Here is a 17,889-nt window from a genome sequence, read left to right as displayed (position 1 = left end):
CCGAGCGCCCTTTGGTACGAGGGCCGGTCCCCGCCCTGGCGGCGCGGCGCGGTCAGGCGACGGACTGAGGGACAGTCCGGCCCGGTCGACAGCCGCGTCGGGAGCGGAGGGGCCCCGTTCCTCGGCCCCCGCAGGGGGAGGAAGGCGCGGAGGTACTCGCCCGCGGCCCCGGGTGGCAAGCGGCGAAGTCGGGGCGGGAGGGCGCTGTAAAGCTCGAGGCCGGAGCTCACGAGCCACCTTCGCCCCCTGACCCTTCCAAGCCGAACCGGAGCCGGTCGCGGCGCACCGCCTCGGAGGAAGTGCGCCCGACGGCGGCGAGACCCGCGCCGCGCGGCGGCCCCGCCCGCCCCCGACGCGACCCCCGAAGGGGGAACGCCGGGGGTTTTGGAAGCGGAGCACACTCGCGCGACAGGGACGGCCTCACCGCCGGGTTGAATCCCCCGGGCAGACTGTGCGGACCCCACCCGTTTACCTCTTAACGGTTTCACGCCCTGGTTGAACTCTCTCTTCAAAGTTCTTTTCAACTTTCCTTACGGTACTTGTTCGCTATCGGTCTCGTGCCGGTATTTAGCCTTAGATGGAGTTTACCACCCACTTTGGGCTGCATTCCCAAGCAACCCGACTCCGAGAAGACCGCTACCCTGGCGGGGCTGGGGCCATTTACCGGCCTCACACCGTCCACGGGCTGAGCCTCCATCAGAAGGACTCAGGCCCCCGGCCCGCGCCAGGAAGAAAACAGACTTCCCATACGCCACAATCCCCTCGCCCCGCACCCGGACGGGGGATTCAGCGCTGGGCTCTTCCTCTTCGCTCGCCGCTACTGAGGGAATCCTTGTTAGTTTCTTTTCCTCCGCTTAGTAATATGCTTAAATTCAGCGGGTTGTCTCGTCTGATCTGAGGTCGCTCCCGAGTTCGCTCTGGAGGGTTGCCCAGAAGCGTGAACACCGCCGGGTTAGGGGACGAGTCCCTTTTCACCCGGGCTAACGAGACACAGGTCGGGACGTCACGGACGTGCCACGGACAGGTCGGCCCGTAAGGAAACGCCAGAGGCAGAGCCACCCGAACCCCCCCCCCCCACCCCCCCCACCGGGGGAGGGGGGGGGGGAACGCATGTAACAACACCTCCCTCCGCTCGCGCACGTAACGGAACAGAACAGACACCTTTCCGTGATCCGCCTGCGCAGGGGGTGAGAAAAGAAGCGAAAACGTGGGCAGCCAAAGCGGAGAGAACCCACCGGCAGCCACGCTCGCTTCTTTCTCGGGCGCAGGGGACCACGTTCCTGGCCAGGCCAGGAGCGGAGCCGAAACGAACCGAAACGAACCGAAGCGGGGGAGGAGAAGCTTGTGCACGGAGAACGGGCACTCAACCGCAGCGAACCCACCGACCGGATCTCACCGAGACAGCGACCGGGAACCGTCTGCTTTTAGGAAGACGGAGGCCAGGGGGCACCCCCCACCTACGAACCTCCAACCGCGGTCCCGCCTGAGAAGGCAGGTCCGACAGATAGGAATAGCGACCCTCAGACAGGCGTAGCCCCGGGATGGACCCGGGGGCCGCAATGTGCGTTCGAAATGTCGATGATCAATGTGTCCTGCAATTCACATTAGTTCTCGCAGCTGGCTGCGTTCTTCATCGACGCACGAGCCAAGTGATCCACCGCTAAGAGTTGTACTCTTTTATTTCAGGCTCAGTTTAGGTCTTTCACCACGACTACAAAGACAGGTTTAAAAGGTTTCACCAACCGGTCAGGCGCCCCCGTCTGCGAGTGTTGAAACGGGCGCGGGGGTTGCGCTTTGCCCACACGCCCACGTGGCAGACGAGTCAGTCTTTGAACCGCGGCCCTCCGCGCCCGCCCCGTCGACCCCTCGAAGGGGTGGAACTCACGTAGCGTGGGCCAAGCCCTAGGTACCTGCCGGGGGTCCCCCTGAGACTCCTTTCTGAGAGAGAGAAGCAGGGGAACCGGCTGCGCCACCCACCACCACCACGCCCCAGGGACGCCGGTGGGCGGACGAACACAGAAGGGCCATGGCCTGCCCCACGAGGAGCAGCGCTCGCACCCCCCCCGGAAAGTCCGCTCGTCAGCGAGCAAGGGGACGGGGATGAATGACAAGGACAACAAAATAGGAAAACCCCTCCGCGGTGGACGGAGGCAGCGGCCGTGCGAGCGAGAGGGAGGGCGCGGGACGGACCCGTACGACCCGCTCGACTCGCAGGCGCTTCTCCTGCCGGCAAGGTGAGGGGAAACCGGCCTTCGCCCCGACGGGCGGGACGCCGAGTTTTTTGAACGACGCGTCTCTCGCGCTGGAACCCAGAGAATACCGGGGCCTGCGGGGGGGGGGTGCTGAAGGACGACGCGGAGGAAGAGGCGGAGGACGAGGAAGGGGTGGGAGGGACTAGGCTCCTCCTTTATGCCTTCTGGTCCAGCCTGACCTGCAAGCGACCACGTGTAACAGCAACCCCGAAGACCCTTTCGACCCTGGGCCCCGACGCGGGGGGACGGCGAAGTCGAGGGGGTCGGGAGAGGAGGCACGCCGGACAGCGTTACCCGTTAATGATCCTTTCGCAGGTTCACCTACGAAAACCTTGTTAACGACTTTTACTTCCCTCTAGATAGTCAAGTTTGATCGACTTCTCGGCGCTCCGCCAAGGCCCGCGAGGGAGCCCCGGCGGGGGCCGATCCGAGGACCTCACTAAACCATCCGATCGGTAGTAGCGACGGGCGGTGTGTACAAAGGGCAGGGACTTAATCAACGCGAGCTTATGACCCGCGCTTACTGGGAATTCCTCGTTCATGGGGGAATAATTGCAATCCCCAGTCCCCATCACGAATGGGGTTCAGCGGATTACCCGCACCTCTCGGTGTAGGGTAGGCACACGCTGATCCAACCATTGGGGCGCGCGTGCAGCCCCGGACATCTAAGGGCATCACAGACCTGTTATTGCTCCATCTCGCGTGGCTGAACGCCACTTGTCCCTCTAAGAAGTTTGACGCCGACCGCGGAGGGCCGCGTAACTATTTAGCATGCCGGAGTCTCGTTCGTTATCGGAATTAACCAGACAAATCGCTCCACCAACTAAGAACGGCCATGCACCACCACCCACAGAATCGAGAAAGAGCTATCAATCTGTCAATCCTTTCTGTCCGGGCCGGTGAGGTTTCCCGTGTTGAGTCAAATTAAGCCGCAGGCTCCACTCCTGGTGGTGCCCTTCCGTCATTTCCTTTAAGTTTCAGCTTTGCAACCATACTCCCCCCGGAACCACAGACTCGTGGTTTCCCTCACGCTGCCCGGCGGGTCATGGGAATAACGCCGCCGGATCGCGGGTCGGCATAGTTTACGGTCGGAACTACGACGGTATCTGATCGTCTTCGAACCTCCGACTTTCGTTCTTGATTAATGAAAACATTCTTGGCAAATGCTTTCGCTTTCGTCCGTCTTGCGCCGGTCCAAGAATTTCACCTCTAGCGGCGCAATACGAATGCCCGGCCGTCCCTCTTAATCATGGCCCTGGTTCAGGAAACCCACAAAATAGAACCGGAGTCCTATTCCATTATTCCTAGCTCAGGTATTCAGGCGAGAAGCGGGCCCGCTTTGAAACACTCTAATTTTTTCAAAGTAAACGCTCCCGGCCCCGTCCGGACACCCAGCCAAGGGCATCCGGGGGGCACCGGGAGACAGGGTCTGAGACAGGCGGTGGCACGCCTCGCGGCGGACCGCCAGCCCACTCCCGACATCCAACTACGAGCTTTTTAACTGCAGCAACTTTAATATACGCTATTGGAGCTGGAATTACCGCGGCTGCTGGCACCAGACTTGCCCTCCAATGGGTCCTCACCCATGGGTTTAGGATACGCTCATTCCGATTACAGGGCCTCGAAAGAGACCTGTATCGTTATTTTTCGTCACTACCTCCCCGTGTCGGGAATGGGTAATTTGCGCGCCTGCTGCCTTCCTTGGATGTGGTAGCCGTTTCTCAGGCTCCCTCTCCGGAATCGAACCCTGATTCCCCGTTACCCGTGGTCACCATGGTAGCCGACTATGGTACCATCGAAAGTTGATAGGGCAGACATTCGAATGAGACGTCGCCGCCGCGGAGGGCGCGCGATCGGCCCGAGGTTATCTAGAGTCACCAAAGCGGCCGGGGGCCCGAGCCCCCCGGATGGGTTTTGGGTCTGATAAATGCACGCATCCCCCGAAGGGTCAGCGCTCGTTTGCATGTATTAGCTCTAGAATTACCACAGTTATCCGAGTAACGTGTGGAGCGATCAAAGGAACCATAACTGATTTAATGAGCCATTCGCAGTTTCACTGTACCGGCCGTGTGCACTTAGACCTGCATGGCTTAATCTTTGAGACAAGCATATGTTACTGGCAGGATCAACCAGGTAGTTTGCACCGTGGTCTGGGATGAACCACGAGTGACATCCGCCTCCCCTTCCGGGGGCTAGGAAGCAGCGGGTTGTAAGTGCGTGCGCCGTCAGGTCCAGACGCCATACAGGGCTACCCAGGACAGCTTCCGCGGCCAGTGTAAACGTGCTCGCGCACCGCCCTCTGGCCTTCGGACGCCGACCTCTCACCTTGATGCAAAGCTGTCCCATCCGGTCATGCCCGCACCGTACCCCGTCCACCTCCTCCGGAGGTGCGGACGGCCGACTCCAGGTGCTTTCGGCGTTCCCTCTCTTCACGCCGTTTTGATTTTCGTGGGCCGCTGGTGGGGGGACAAGGGAAAGACCTCGTCGAATTCCCTCCCCCCTAGCCTCGCTCAACCTACGTTTCGTGATGTAACCAAGAAGAGTGATTCGTGGGCCCAGGTAGGTTTGAAGAGGAGGCCAACAAAGCAGGGCACTCCCTTCCTCCCAAACCACAGACACCAGTATAGGACAACTGAGTAGACAGACTGGCCGTCTGAGTCTCCCCCAGAGAGTTCTGGGATGGGTTACAAATAACCCCCACCCCCCATCAGAGGCTTGACCCGCTAGAACCAGGGAGGATCTGTCAAAACCGCTCTCCACATCAGAAGTTCTGGATCAGCCGGGGCTGGTCGGCAGACGTCCACCTAAGGCCGTGGCCTAACCCCGTGTGGGGGGATAGCGCTCGCACCCTACACGTGGACACCCGCTCGTCAAATGGCTGGCTCCTCACTTACCGTAGGGGGAATGGTTTGCCTACCCCTGGCGGGTCTGGTACTCCACTCTACCAAACAAGGAAGCAACACACCAATAGACCCCTGCAACACCGGGCAGCTTTGGGCAGTGTCACTACACTCCTCCTTGTTCTTCACGTTCCTTCCGTGGTGATTTTTTTTTTTTTTTCGTGGCCATTGCCGTGCATGGCTTCCCCATCGCTTTGCATGCTCTCCATTGCCTCGTGCTGCTTCACCATTGGTCTCACCTGGAGACCGAAGCCGCTCTCCCAGTAACCCGATGGTACCTGGCCAGAAAACCCCGTGCCCGATTTCATCTAGGACAAGGGCCAAACCACAGACCGTGCCCGTCCAGGGTCAACCCCTGGTCGGACAGGCCTGGTGGGTCGATACCATGGATGTGGCAGGCCGACGAGAATCCACTGGTACATTTACAAACACGCCCACCCTGGTGGCATGGCTGTACGACCCATCGTCGAAGCACGCTGCGGCGGACTGAGCCATTGGATCCAGTTGCCTGGGCGTACACTCAGCCCAACAGACGCACTCGGGTCGGGGAGAGCAAAGCAGACTGTGTGCCTGGATGTGCCCACTTCCATAGGGGAATCGGCATGATGGTTCACTTAACCCGAGGAGGGCTCCCCTCGCGGGATAAGCACCCCCCTCGGGGGATGGGGGGGGGGGGGGGGCATCCAGAGCACACCACTTTCCGGTAGGGGACAGGCGTTTGATCATGTGTCCGAGGGAGAGCTCCCCTTGCCGGCCGAACACCCCTCGGACTCCCCTTGGGCTTCCAGAGAACGCCACTGGATGAATTTAGTGCTTGGACCCCATTGATTCTCTTTGCTCTCCCATATACCCGACGGGACCTATTTGCAAAACCCCGTGCCAACCAGACCTCCAGGAAGGGGGCTGGCGGCTAACCATGCCCAGCAGGGTGCACCCTGGTCGGACACTTTGGGAGGGTCGAGAGCCTGGAAGTGCCACCCGGGGGAGTAATTCTGATTTCCGTTTTAATGCACTCAGGGACAGCCCGAGGACCTCTGTAGTGCACCTGAGGCGGACTGAGCCGTCGGGTCCAGGGGTCTGGAGTTCGGAACCTCCAGGGTTCACCTGGCTGTTCTCTTAGCCCGGCAGGGTGCACCCTGGTCGGACACTTTGGGAGGGTCGAGAGCCTGGATGTGCCACCCCGACGAGTAATGAGTTTTCCCTCCCTTCGTATCTCTTCCGGACCAGGTCCGATTCGCACGAAACTCGCTGGGCATGGCCAGGAGCGCCCCCTGCTGCCCACGCCACCGTCCCCGCGCTTCTACTCCCGAGGGCCGAGGAGACAGCGAAGCGTGGGTCGGGTCGCCTGCTTCCAGGGTCTCCCTGGTACTCTCCAGTCTCCCGAGTCCATCGGGTCCGACCTCGTATTTTTAGCCCAGACGGGGAATGAGAAAGGGGCCCCCGACCGCCCGAGGGCGGGCGCTCGCTTCTCAGCCTAGGAACGTCCGATTCCCACGAAACTTTTACGCCAGACGTTCCTGGCAGCGAGCGCGTTCAAAGGTGACCCGCGCTGCTTCTCTCCTCCCAAGGGCCGAAGAGATATTCGTCTTCAAACCCGACCGGCCCTGTGTTTGCCGCCCCGGCGGTTTTAAAAAATCATAGCGTAAAAACGGTGGGTGCGCTTCGCCTGCCGCTTGGACAGCGTTAAACGGCAGCCCCGGCTCTTTCCAAAGGGCCCTCAACCGACTTTCTGCTCCCAAGGAGCCCAGAGATATGAAACCGATAAATCAAAACCCCGTGCCAACCAGACCTCCAGGAAGGGGGCTGGCGGCTAACCATGCCCGGCAGGGTGCACCCTGGTCGGACGCTTTGGGAGGGTCGAGAGCCTGGATGTGCCACCCCGACGAGTAATGAGTTTTCCCTTCGTATCTCTTCCGGACCAGGTCCGATTCGCACGAAACTCGCTGGGCATGGCCAGGAGCGCCCCCTGCTGCCCACGCCACCGTCCTCCCCGCGCTTCTACTCCCGAGGGCCGAGGAGACAGCGAAGCGTGGGTCGGGTCGCCTGCTTCCAGGGTCTCCCTGGTACTCTCCAGTCTCCCGAGTCCATCGGGTCCGACCTCGTATTTTTAGCCCAGACGGGGAATGAGAAAGGGGCCCCCGACCGCCCGAGGGCGGGCGCTCGCTTCTCAGCCTAGGAACGTCCGATTCCACGAAACTTTTACGCCAGACGTTCCTGGCAGCGAGCGCGTTCAAAGGTGACCCGCGCTGCTTCTCTCCTCCCAAGGGCCGAAGAGATATTCGTCTTCAAACCCGACCGGCCCTGTGTTTGCCGCCCCGGCGGTTTTAAAAAATCATAGCGTAAAAACGGTGGGTGCGCTTCGCCTGCCGCTTGGACAGCGTTAAAACGGCAGCCCCGGCTCTTTCCAAAGGGCCCTCAACCGACTTTCTGCTCCCAAGGAGCCCAGAGATATGAAACCGAAAAATCAAAACCCCGTGCCAACCAGAACCTCCAGGAAGGGGGCTGGCGGCTAACCATGCCCGGCAGGGTGCACCCCTGGTCGGACGCTTTGGGAGGGTCGAGAGCCTGGATGTGCCACCCCGACGAGTAATGAGTTTTCCCTTCGTATCTCTTCCGGACCAGGTCCGATTCGCACGAAACTCGCTGGGCATGGCCAGGAGCGCCCCCTGCTGCCCACGCCACCGTCCCCGCGCTTCTACTCCCGAGGGCCGAGGAGACAGCGAAGCGTGGGTCGGGTCGCCTGCTTCCAGGGTCTCCCTGGTACTCTCCAGTCTCCCGAGTCCATCGGGTCCGACCTCGTATTTTTTAGCCCAGACGGGGAATGAGAAAGGGGCCCCCGACCGCCCGAGGGCGGGCGCTCGCTTCTCAGCCTAGGAACGTCCGATTCCCACGAAACTTTTACGCCAGACGTTCCTGGCAGCGAGCGCGTTCAAAGGTGACCCGCGCTGCTTCTCTCCTCCCAAGGGCCGAAGAGATATTCGTCTTCAAACCCGACCGGCCCTGTGTTTGCCGCCCCGGCGGTTTTAAAAAATCATAGCGTAAAAACGGTGGGTGCGCTTCGCCTGCCGCTTGGACAGCGTTAAACGGCAGCCCCGGCTCTTTCCAAAGGGCCCTCAACCGACTTTCTGCTCCCAAGGAGCCCAGAGATATGAAACCGAAAAATCAAAACCCCGTGCCAACCAGACCTCCAGGAAGGGGGCTGGCGGCTAACCATGCCCGGCAGGGTGCACCCTGGTCGGACGCTTTGGGAGGGTCGAGAGCCTGGATGTGCCACCCCGACGAGTAATGAGTTTTCCCTTCGTATCTCTTCCGGACCAGGTCCGATTCGCACGAAACTCGCTGGGCATGGCCAGGAGCGCCCCCTGCTGCCCACGCCACCGTCCCCGCGCTTCTACTCCCGAGGGCCGAGGAGACAGCGAAGCGTGGGTCGGGTCGCCTGCTTCCAGGGTCTCCCTGGTACTCTCCAGTCTCCCGAGTCCATCGGGTCCGACCTCGTATTTTTAGCCCAGACGGGGAATGAGAAAGGGGCCCCCGACCGCCCGAGGGCGGGCGCTCGCTTCTCAGCCTAGGAACGTCCGATTCCCACGAAACTTTTACGCCAGACGTTCCTGGCAGCGAGCGCGTTCAAAGGTGACCCGCGCTGCTTCTCTCCTCCCAAGGGCCGAAGAGATATTCGTCTTCAAACCCGACCGGCCCTGTGTTTGCCGCCCCGGCGGTTTAAAAAATCATAGCGTAAAAACGGTGGGTGCGCTTCGCCTGCCGCTTGGACAGCGTTAAACGGCAGCCCCGGCTCTTTCCAAAGGGCCCTCAACCGACTTTCTGCTCCCAAGGAGCCCAGAGATATGAAACCGATAAATCAAAACCCCGTGCCAACCAGACCTCCAGGAAGGGGGCTGGCGGCTAACCATGCCCGGCAGGGTGCACCCTGGTCGGACGCTTTGGGAGGGTCGAGAGCCTGGATGTGCCACCCCGACGAGTAATGAGTTTTCCCTTCGTATCTCTTCCGGACCAGGTCCGATTCGCACGAAACTCGCTGGGCATGGCCAGGAGCGCCCCCTGCTGCCCAGGCCTGGCTCTGGGCCTGGGCACACTTCATTCACTTTGTACCTTTAAATCATACTACTACTACTACTACTACCACCAGAATTCCAGGGCCAAGAGGTCACACAGTCATACACAGCAAAGTAGCTCTGGGCCTGGGCACACTTCAAGAAGTTTGTCCCTTTATATAAGCCTAGAAATAGACTTCCAGGCCCAAGAGTTCAAACACATTCATGCCCAGCAAAGTAGCTCTGGGCCTGGGCACACTTCAATCACTTTGTGCCTTTAAATCATACTACTACTACCAGACTTCCAGGCCCAAGAGGTCAAACACAGTCATGCCCAGCAAAGTAGCTCTGGGCCTGGGCACACTTCATTCACTTTGTGCCTTTAAATCATACTACTACTACCACCAGAATTCCAGGGCCAAGAGGTCACACAGTCATACACAGCAAAGTAGCTCTGGGCCTGGGCACACTTCAAGAAGTTTGACCCTTTATATAAGCCTAGAAATAGACTTCCAGAGCCAAGAGGTCAAACACAGTCATGCCCAGCAAAGTAGCTCTGGGCCTGGGCACACTTCAATCACTTTGTGCCTTTAAATCATACTACTACTACCACCAGACTTCCAGGCCCAAGAGGTCAAACACAGTCATGCCCAGCAAAGTAGCTCTGGGCCTGGGCACACTTCAATCACTTTGTGCCTTTAAATCATACTACTACTACCACCAGACTTCCAGGCCCTGGAGGTCACACCTTCATGCCTAGCAAGGTTGCTTTACACCTGCGCACACTTCAGACCGTTTCACTCTTTTAATCCTTCAAAGTACCACATTTCCAGACCCAAGAGGTCACAGAATCATGCCCAGCAAAGTAGCTCTGGGCCTGGGCACACTTCAATCACTTTGTGCCTTTTAAATCATACTACTACTACCAGACTTCCAGGCCCCAGAGGTCAAACACAGTCATGCCCAGCAAAGTAGCTCTGGGCCTGGGCACACTTCAAGAAGTTTGACCCTTTATATAAGCCTAGAAATAGACTTCCAGAGCCAAGAGGTCAAACACAGTCATGCACAGCAAAGTAGCTCTGGGCCTGGGCACACTTCATTCACTTTGTACCTTTAAATCATACTACTACTACCAGACTTCCAGGCCCAAGAGTTCAAACACATTCATGCCCAGCAAAGTAGCTCTGGGCCTGGGCACACTTCAATCACTTTGTGTCTTTAAATCATACTACTACTACCAGACTTCCAGGCCCCAGAGGTCAAACACAGTCATGCCCAGCAAAGTAGCTCTGGGCCTGGGCACACTTCAAGAAGTTTGACCCTTTATATAAGCCTAGAAATAGACTTTCAGGCCCAAGAGGTCAAACACAGTCATGCCCAGCAAAGTAGCTGTGGGCCTGGGCACACTTCATTCACTTTGTACCTTTAAATCATACTACTACTACTACTACTACTACTACTACTACTACTACCAGACTTCCAGGCCCAAGAGGTCAAACACAGTCATGCCCAGCAAAGTAGCTCTGGGCCTGGGCACACTTCAAGAAGTTTGACCCTTTATATAAGCCTAGAAATAGACTTCCAGGCCCAAGAGTTCAAACACATTCATGCCCAGCAAAGTAGCTCTGGGCCTGGGCACACTTCAATCACTTTGTGCCTTTAAATCATACTACTACTACCAGACTTCCAGGCCCCAGAGGTCAAACACAGTCATGCCCAGCAAAGTAGCTCTGGGCCTGGGCACACTTCAAGAAGTTTGACCCTTTATATAAGCCTAGAAATAGACTTCCAGAGCCAAGAGGTCAAACACAGTCATGCCCAGCAAAGTAGCTCTGGGCCTGGGCACACTTCATTCACTTTGTACCTTTAAATCATACTACTACTACCAGACTTCCAGGCCCAAGACGTCAAACACAGTCATGCCCAGCAAAGTAGCTCTGGGCCTGGGCACACTTCATTCACTTTGTACCTTTAAATCATACTACTACTACTACTACTACTACTACTACTACTACCAGACTTCCAGGCCCAAGAGGTCAAACACAGTCATGCCCAGCAAAGTAGCTCTGGGCCTGGGCACACTTCAATCACTTTGTGCCTTTAATCATACTACTACTACCAGACTTCCAGGCCCCAGAGGTCAAACACAGTCATGCCCAGCAAAGTAGCTCTGGGCCTGGGCACACTTCAAGAAGTTTGACCCTTTATATAAGCCTAGAAATAGACTTCCAGAGCCAAGAGGTCAAACACAGTCATGCCCAGCAAAGTAGCTCTGGGCCTGGGCACACTTCATTCACTTTGTACCTTTAAATCATACTACTACTACCAGACTTCCAGGCCCAAGACGTCAAACACAGTCATGCCCAGCAAAGTAGCTCTGGGCCTGGGCACACTTCATTCACTTTGTACCTTTAAATCATACTACTACTACTACTACTACTACTACTACTACTACTACTACTACTACCAGACTTCCAGGCCCAAGAGTTCAAACACATTCATGCCCAGCAAAGTAGCTCTGGGCCTGGGCACACTTCAATCACTTTGTGCCTTTAAATCATACTACTACTACCACCAGACTTCCAGGCCCAAGAGGTCAAACACAGTCATGCCCAGCAAAGTAGCTCTGGGCCTGGGCACACTTCAATCACTTTGTGCCTTTAAATCATACTACTACTACCAGACTTCCAGGCCCAAGAGTTCAAACACATTCATGCCCAGCAAAGTAGCTCTGGGCCTGGGCACACTTCAATCACTTTGTGCCTTTAAATCATACTACTACTACTACCACCAGACTTCCAGACCCAAGAGGTCAAACACAGTCATGCCCAGCAAAGTAGCTCTGGGCCTGGGCACACTTCAAGAAGTTTGACCCTTTATATAAGCCTAGAAATAGACTTCCAGGCCCAAGAGGTCAAACACAGTCATGCCCAGCAAAGTAGCTCTGGGCCTGGGCACACTTCATTCACTTTGTACCTTTAAATCATACTACTACTACTACTACTACTACTACTACTACTACTACTACCAGACTTCCAGGCCCAAGAGGTCAAACACAGTCATGCCCAGCAAAGTAGCTCTGGGCCTGGGCACACTTCATTCACTTTGTGCCTTTAAATCATACTACTACTACCACCAGAATTCCAGGGCCAAGAGGTCACACAGTCATACACAGCAAAGTAGCTCTGGGCCTGGGCACACTTCAAGAAGTTTGACCCTTTATATAAGCCTAGAAATAGACTTCCAGGCCCAAGAGGTCAAACACAGTCATGCCCAGCAAAGTAGCTCTGGGCCTGGGCACACTTCATTCACTTTGTACCTTTAAATCATACTACTACTACTACTACTACTACTACTACCAGACTTCCAGGCCCAAGAGGTCAAACACAGTCATGCCCAGCAAAGTAGATCTGGGCCTGGGCACACTTCAAGAAGTTTGACCCTTTATATAAGGCCTAGAAATAGACTTTCAGGCCCAAGAGGTCAAACACAGTCATGCCCAGCAAAGTAGCTGTGGGCCTGGGCACACTTCATTCACTTTGTACCTTTAAATCATACTACTACTACTACTACTACTACTACTACTACTACTACTACTACCAGACTTCCAGGCCCAAGAGTTCAAACACATTCATGCCCAGCAAAGTAGCTCTGGGCCTGGGCACACTTCATTCACTTTGTGCCTTTAAATCATACTACTACTACTACCACCAGACTTCCAGGCCCAAGAGGTCAAACACAGTCATGCCCAGCAAAGTAGCTCTGGGCCTGGGCACACTTCAATCACTTTGTGCCTTTAAATCATACTACTACTACCAGACTTCCAGGCCCAAGAGTTCAAACACATTCATGCCCAGCAAAGTAGCTCTGGGCCTGGGCACACTTCATTCACTTTGTGCCTTTAAATCATACTACTACTACCACCAGACTTCCAGGGCCAAGAGGTCAACCACAGTCATGCACAGCAAAGTAGCTCTGGGCCTGGGCACACTTCAAGATGTTTGACCCTTTATATAAGCCTAGAAATAGACTTCCAGGCCCAAGAGTTCAAACACATTCATGCCCAGCAAAGTAGCTCTGGGCCTGGGCACACTTCAATCACTTTGTGCCTTTAAATCATACTACTACTACCACCAGACTTCCAGGCCCAAGAGGTCAAACACAGTCATGCCCAGCAAAGTAGCTCTGGGCCTGGGCACACTTCAATCACTTTGTGCCTTTAAATCATACTACTACTACCAGACTTCCAGGCCCAAAAGTTCAAACACATTCATGCCCAGCAAAGTAGCTCTGGGCCTGGGCACACTTCAAGATGTTTGACCCTTTATATAAGCCTAGAAATAGACTTCCAGAGCCAAGAGGTCAAACACAGTCATGCCCAGCAAAGTAGCTCTGGGCCTGGGCACACTTCAATCACTTTGTGCCTTTAAATCATACTACTACTACCAGACTTCCAGGCCCAAGAGTTCAAACACATTCATGCCCAGCAAAGTAGCTCTGGGCCTGGGCACACTTCAAGATGTTTGACCCTGTATATAAGCCTAGAAATAGACTTCCAGAGCCAAGAGGTCAAACACAGTCATGCCCAGCAAAGTAGCTCTGGGCCTGGGCACACTTCATTCACTTTGTGCCTTTAAATCATACTACTACTACCAGACTTCCAGGCCCAAGAGTTCAAACACATTCATGCCCAGCAAAGTAGCTCTGGGCCTGGCACACTTCAATCACTTTGTGCCTTTAAATCATACTACTACTACCAGACTTCCAGGCCCCAGAGGTCAAACACAGTCATGCCCAGCAAAGTAGCTCTGGGCCTGGGCACACTTCAAGAAGTTTGACCCTTTATATAAGCCTAGAAATAGACTTCCAGAGCCAAGAGGTCAAACACAGTCATGCACAGCAAAGTAGCTCTGGGCCTGGGCACACTTCATTCACTTTGTGCCTTTAAATCATACTACTACTACCACCAGACTTCCAGGCCCAAGAGGTCAAACACATTCATGCCCAGCAAAGTAGCTCTGGGCCTGGGCACACTTCAATCACTTTGTGCCTTTAAATCATACTACTACTACCAGACTTCCAGGCCCAAGAGGTCAAACACAGTCATGCCCAGCAAAGTAGCTCTGGGCCTGGGCACACTTCAATCACTTTGTGCCTTTAAATCATACTACTACTACCAGACTTCCAGGCCCAAGAGTTCAAACACATTCATGCCCAGCAAAGTAGCTCTGGGCCTGGGCACACTTCAAGATGTTTGACCCTGTATATAAGCCTAGAAATAGACTTCCAGAGCCAAGAGGTCAAACACAGTCATGCCCAGCAAAGTAGCTCTGGGCCTGGGCACACTTCATTCACTTTGTGCCTTTAAATCATACTACTACTACCAGACTTCCAGGCCCAAGAGTTCAAACACATTCATGCCCAGCAAAGTAGCTCTGGGCCTGGGCACACTTCAATCACTTTGTGCCTTTAAATCATACTACTACTACCAGACTTCCAGGCCCCAGAGGTCAAACACAGTCATGCCAGCAAAGTAGCTCTGGGCCTGGGCACACTTCAAGAAGTTTGACCCTTTATATAAGCCTAGAAATAGACTTCCAGAGCCAAGAGGTCAAACACAGTCATGCCCAGCAAAGTAGCTCTGGGCCTGGGCACACTTCATTCACTTTGTACCTTTAAATCATACTACTACTACCAGACTTCCAGGCCCAAGACGTCAAACACAGTCATGCCCAGCAAAGTAGCTCTGGGCCTGGGCACACTTCATTCACTTTGTACCTTTAAATCATACTACTACTACTACTACTACTACTACTACTACTACTACTACTACTACTACCAGACTTCCAGGCCCAAGAGTTCAAACACATTCATGCCCAGCAAAGTAGCTCTGGGCCTGGGCACACTTCAATCACTTTGTGCCTTTAAATCATACTACTACTACCACCAGACTTCCAGGCCCAAGAGGTCAAACACAGTCATGCCCAGCAAAGTAGCTCTGGGCCTGGGCACACTTCAATCACTTTGTGCCTTTAAATCATACTACTACTACCAGACTTCCAGGCCCAAGAGTTCAAACACATTCATGCCCAGCAAAGTAGCTCTGGGCCTGGGCACACTTCAATCACTTTGTGCCTTTAAATCATACTACTACTACTACCACCAGACTTCCAGACCCAAGAGGTCAAACACAGTCATGCCCAGCAAAGTAGCTCTGGGCCTGGGCACACTTCAAGAAGTTTGACCCTTTATATAAGCCTAGAAATAGACTTCCAGGCCCAAGAGGTCAAACACAGTCATGCCCAGCAAAGTAGCTCTGGGCCTGGGCACACTTCATTCACTTTGTACCTTTAAATCATACTACTACTACTACTACTACTACTACTACTACTACTACTACCAGACTTCCAGGCCCAAGAGGTCAAACACAGTCATGCCCAGCAAAGTAGCTCTGGGCCTGGGCACACTTCATTCACTTTGTGCCTTTAAATCATACTACTACTACCACCAGAATTCCAGGGCCAAGAGGTCACACAGTCATACACAGCAAAGTAGCTCTGGGGCCTGGGCACACTTCAAGAAGTTTGACCCTTTATATAAGCCTAGAAATAGACTTCCAGGCCCAAGAGGTCAAACACAGTCATGCCCAGCAAAGTAGCTCTGGGCCTGGGCACACTTCATTCACTTTGTACCTTTAAATCATACTACTACTACCAGACTTCCAGGCCCAAGAGTTCAAACACATTCATGCCCAGCAAAGTAGCTCTGGGCCTGGGCACACTTCAATCACTTTGTGCCTTTAAATCATACTACTACTACTACCACCAGACTTCCAGGCCCCAGAGGTCAAACACAGTCATGCCCAGCAAAGTAGCTCTGGGCCTGGGCACACTTCAAGAAGTTTGACCCTTTATATAAGCCTAGAAATAGACTTCCAGGCCCAAGAGGTCAAACACAGTCATGCCCAGCAAAGTAGCTCTGGGCCTGGGCACACTTCAAGAAGTTTGACCCTTTATATAAGCCTAGAAATAGACTTCCAGAGCCAAGAGGTCAAACACAGTCATGCACAGCAAAGTAGCTCTGGGCCTGGGCACACTTCATTCACTTTGTGCCTTTAAATCATACTACTACTACCACCAGACTTCCAGGCCCAAGAGGTCAAACACATTCATGCCCAGCAAAGTAGCTCTGGGCCTGGGCACACTTCAATCACTTTGTGCCTTTAAATCATACTACTACTACCAGACTTCCAGGCCCAAGAGGTCAAACACAGTCATGCCCAGCAAAGTAGCTCTGGGCCTGGGCACACTTCAATCACTTTGTGCCTTTAAATCATACTACTACTACCAGACTTCCAGGCCCAAGAGTTCAAACACATTCATGCCCAGCAAAGTAGCTCTGGGCCTGGGCACACTTCAAGATGTTTGACCCTGTATATAAGCCTAGAAATAGACTTCCAGAGCCAAGAGGTCAAAACACAGTCATGCCCAGCAAAGTAGCTCTGGGCCTGGGCACACTTCATTCACTTTGTGCCTTTAAATCATACTACTACTACCAGACTTCCAGGCCCAAGAGTTCAAACACATTCATGCCCAGCAAAGTAGCTCTGGGCCTGGGCACACTTCAATCACTTTGTGCCTTTAAATCATACTACTACTACCAGACTTCCAGGCCCCAGAGGTCAAACACAGTCATGCCCAGCAAAGTAGCTCTGGGCCTGGGCACACTTCAAGAAGTTTGACCCTTTATATAAGCCTAGAAATAGACTTCCAGAGCCAAGAGGTCAAACACAGTCATGCCCAGCAAAGTAGCTCTGGGCCTGGGCACACTTCATTCACTTTGTACCTTTAAATCATACTACTACTACCAGACTTCCAGGCCCAAGACGTCAAACACAGTCATGCCCAGCAAAGTAGCTCTGGGCCTGGGCACACTTCATTCACTTTGTACCTTTAAATCATACTACTACTACTACTACTACTACTACTACTACTACTACTACTACTACTACTACCAGACTTCCAGGCCCAAGAGTTCAAACACATTCATGCCCAGCAAAGTAGCTCTGGGCCTGGGCACACTTCAATCACTTTGTGCCTTTAAATCATACTACTACTACCACCAGACTTCCAGGCCCAAGAGGTCAAACACAGTCATGCCCAGCAAAGTAGCTCTGGGCCTGGGCACACTTCAATCACTTTGTGCCTTTAAATCATACTACTACTACCAGACTTCCAGGCCCAAGAGTTCAAACACATTCATGCCCAGCAAAGTAGCTCTGGGCCTGGGCACACTTCAATCACTTTGTGCCTTTAAATCATACTACTACTACTACCACCAGACTTCCAGACCCAAGAGGTCAAACACAGTCATGCCCAGCAAAGTAGCTCTGGGCCTGGGCACACTTCAAGAAGTTTGACCCTTTATATAAGCCTAGAAATAGACTTCCAGGCCCAAGAGGTCAAACACAGTCATGCCCAGCAAAGTAGCTCTGGGCCTGGGCACACTTCATTCACTTTGTACCTTTAAATCATACTACTACTACTACTACTACTACTACTACTACTACTACTACCAGACTTCCAGGCCCAAGAGGTCAAACACAGTCATGCCCAGCAAAGTAGCTCTGGGCCTGGGCACACTTCATTCACTTTGTGCCTTTAAATCATACTACTACTACCACCAGAA

At 54.3% G+C, this 17,889-nt stretch overlaps 3 non-coding genes across 3 annotated transcripts in view; all 3 read right to left on the bottom strand.

Annotated features, from left to right (window-relative positions):
* LOC145656699 (28S ribosomal RNA) overlaps positions 1–903 on the bottom strand; it is a 4,150-nt gene extending 3,247 nt beyond the window's left edge. Inside the window, exon 1 of the ribosomal RNA XR_014122295.1 lies at positions 1–903. This exon is cut by the window's left edge and continues 3,247 nt beyond it. This is a non-coding gene — a ribosomal RNA (28S ribosomal RNA).
* Positions 904–1,514: 611 nt separating this feature from the next.
* LOC145656707 (5.8S ribosomal RNA) lies at positions 1,515–1,669 on the bottom strand. The gene has a single exon (XR_014122303.1). It is a non-coding gene; the product is annotated as a 5.8S ribosomal RNA (ribosomal RNA).
* Positions 1,670–2,550: 881 nt separating this feature from the next.
* On the bottom strand, positions 2,551–4,388 carry LOC145656722 (18S ribosomal RNA). Its single transcript, XR_014122318.1, has one exon. It is a non-coding gene; the product is annotated as an 18S ribosomal RNA (ribosomal RNA).
* Between the last annotated feature and the right edge of the window lie 13,501 nt (positions 4,389–17,889).

The sequence above is a fragment of the Electrophorus electricus genome, unplaced genomic scaffold (genome assembly GCF_041902795.1).
Source record: "Electrophorus electricus isolate QZ-2024a unplaced genomic scaffold, ASM4190279v1 Scaffold88, whole genome shotgun sequence".
Classification (NCBI taxonomy): domain Eukaryota; kingdom Metazoa; phylum Chordata; class Actinopteri; order Gymnotiformes; family Gymnotidae; genus Electrophorus; species Electrophorus electricus.
Note: the sequence above shows the minus strand (reverse complement) of the source record. Positions and strands in the feature narration are given on the sequence as shown.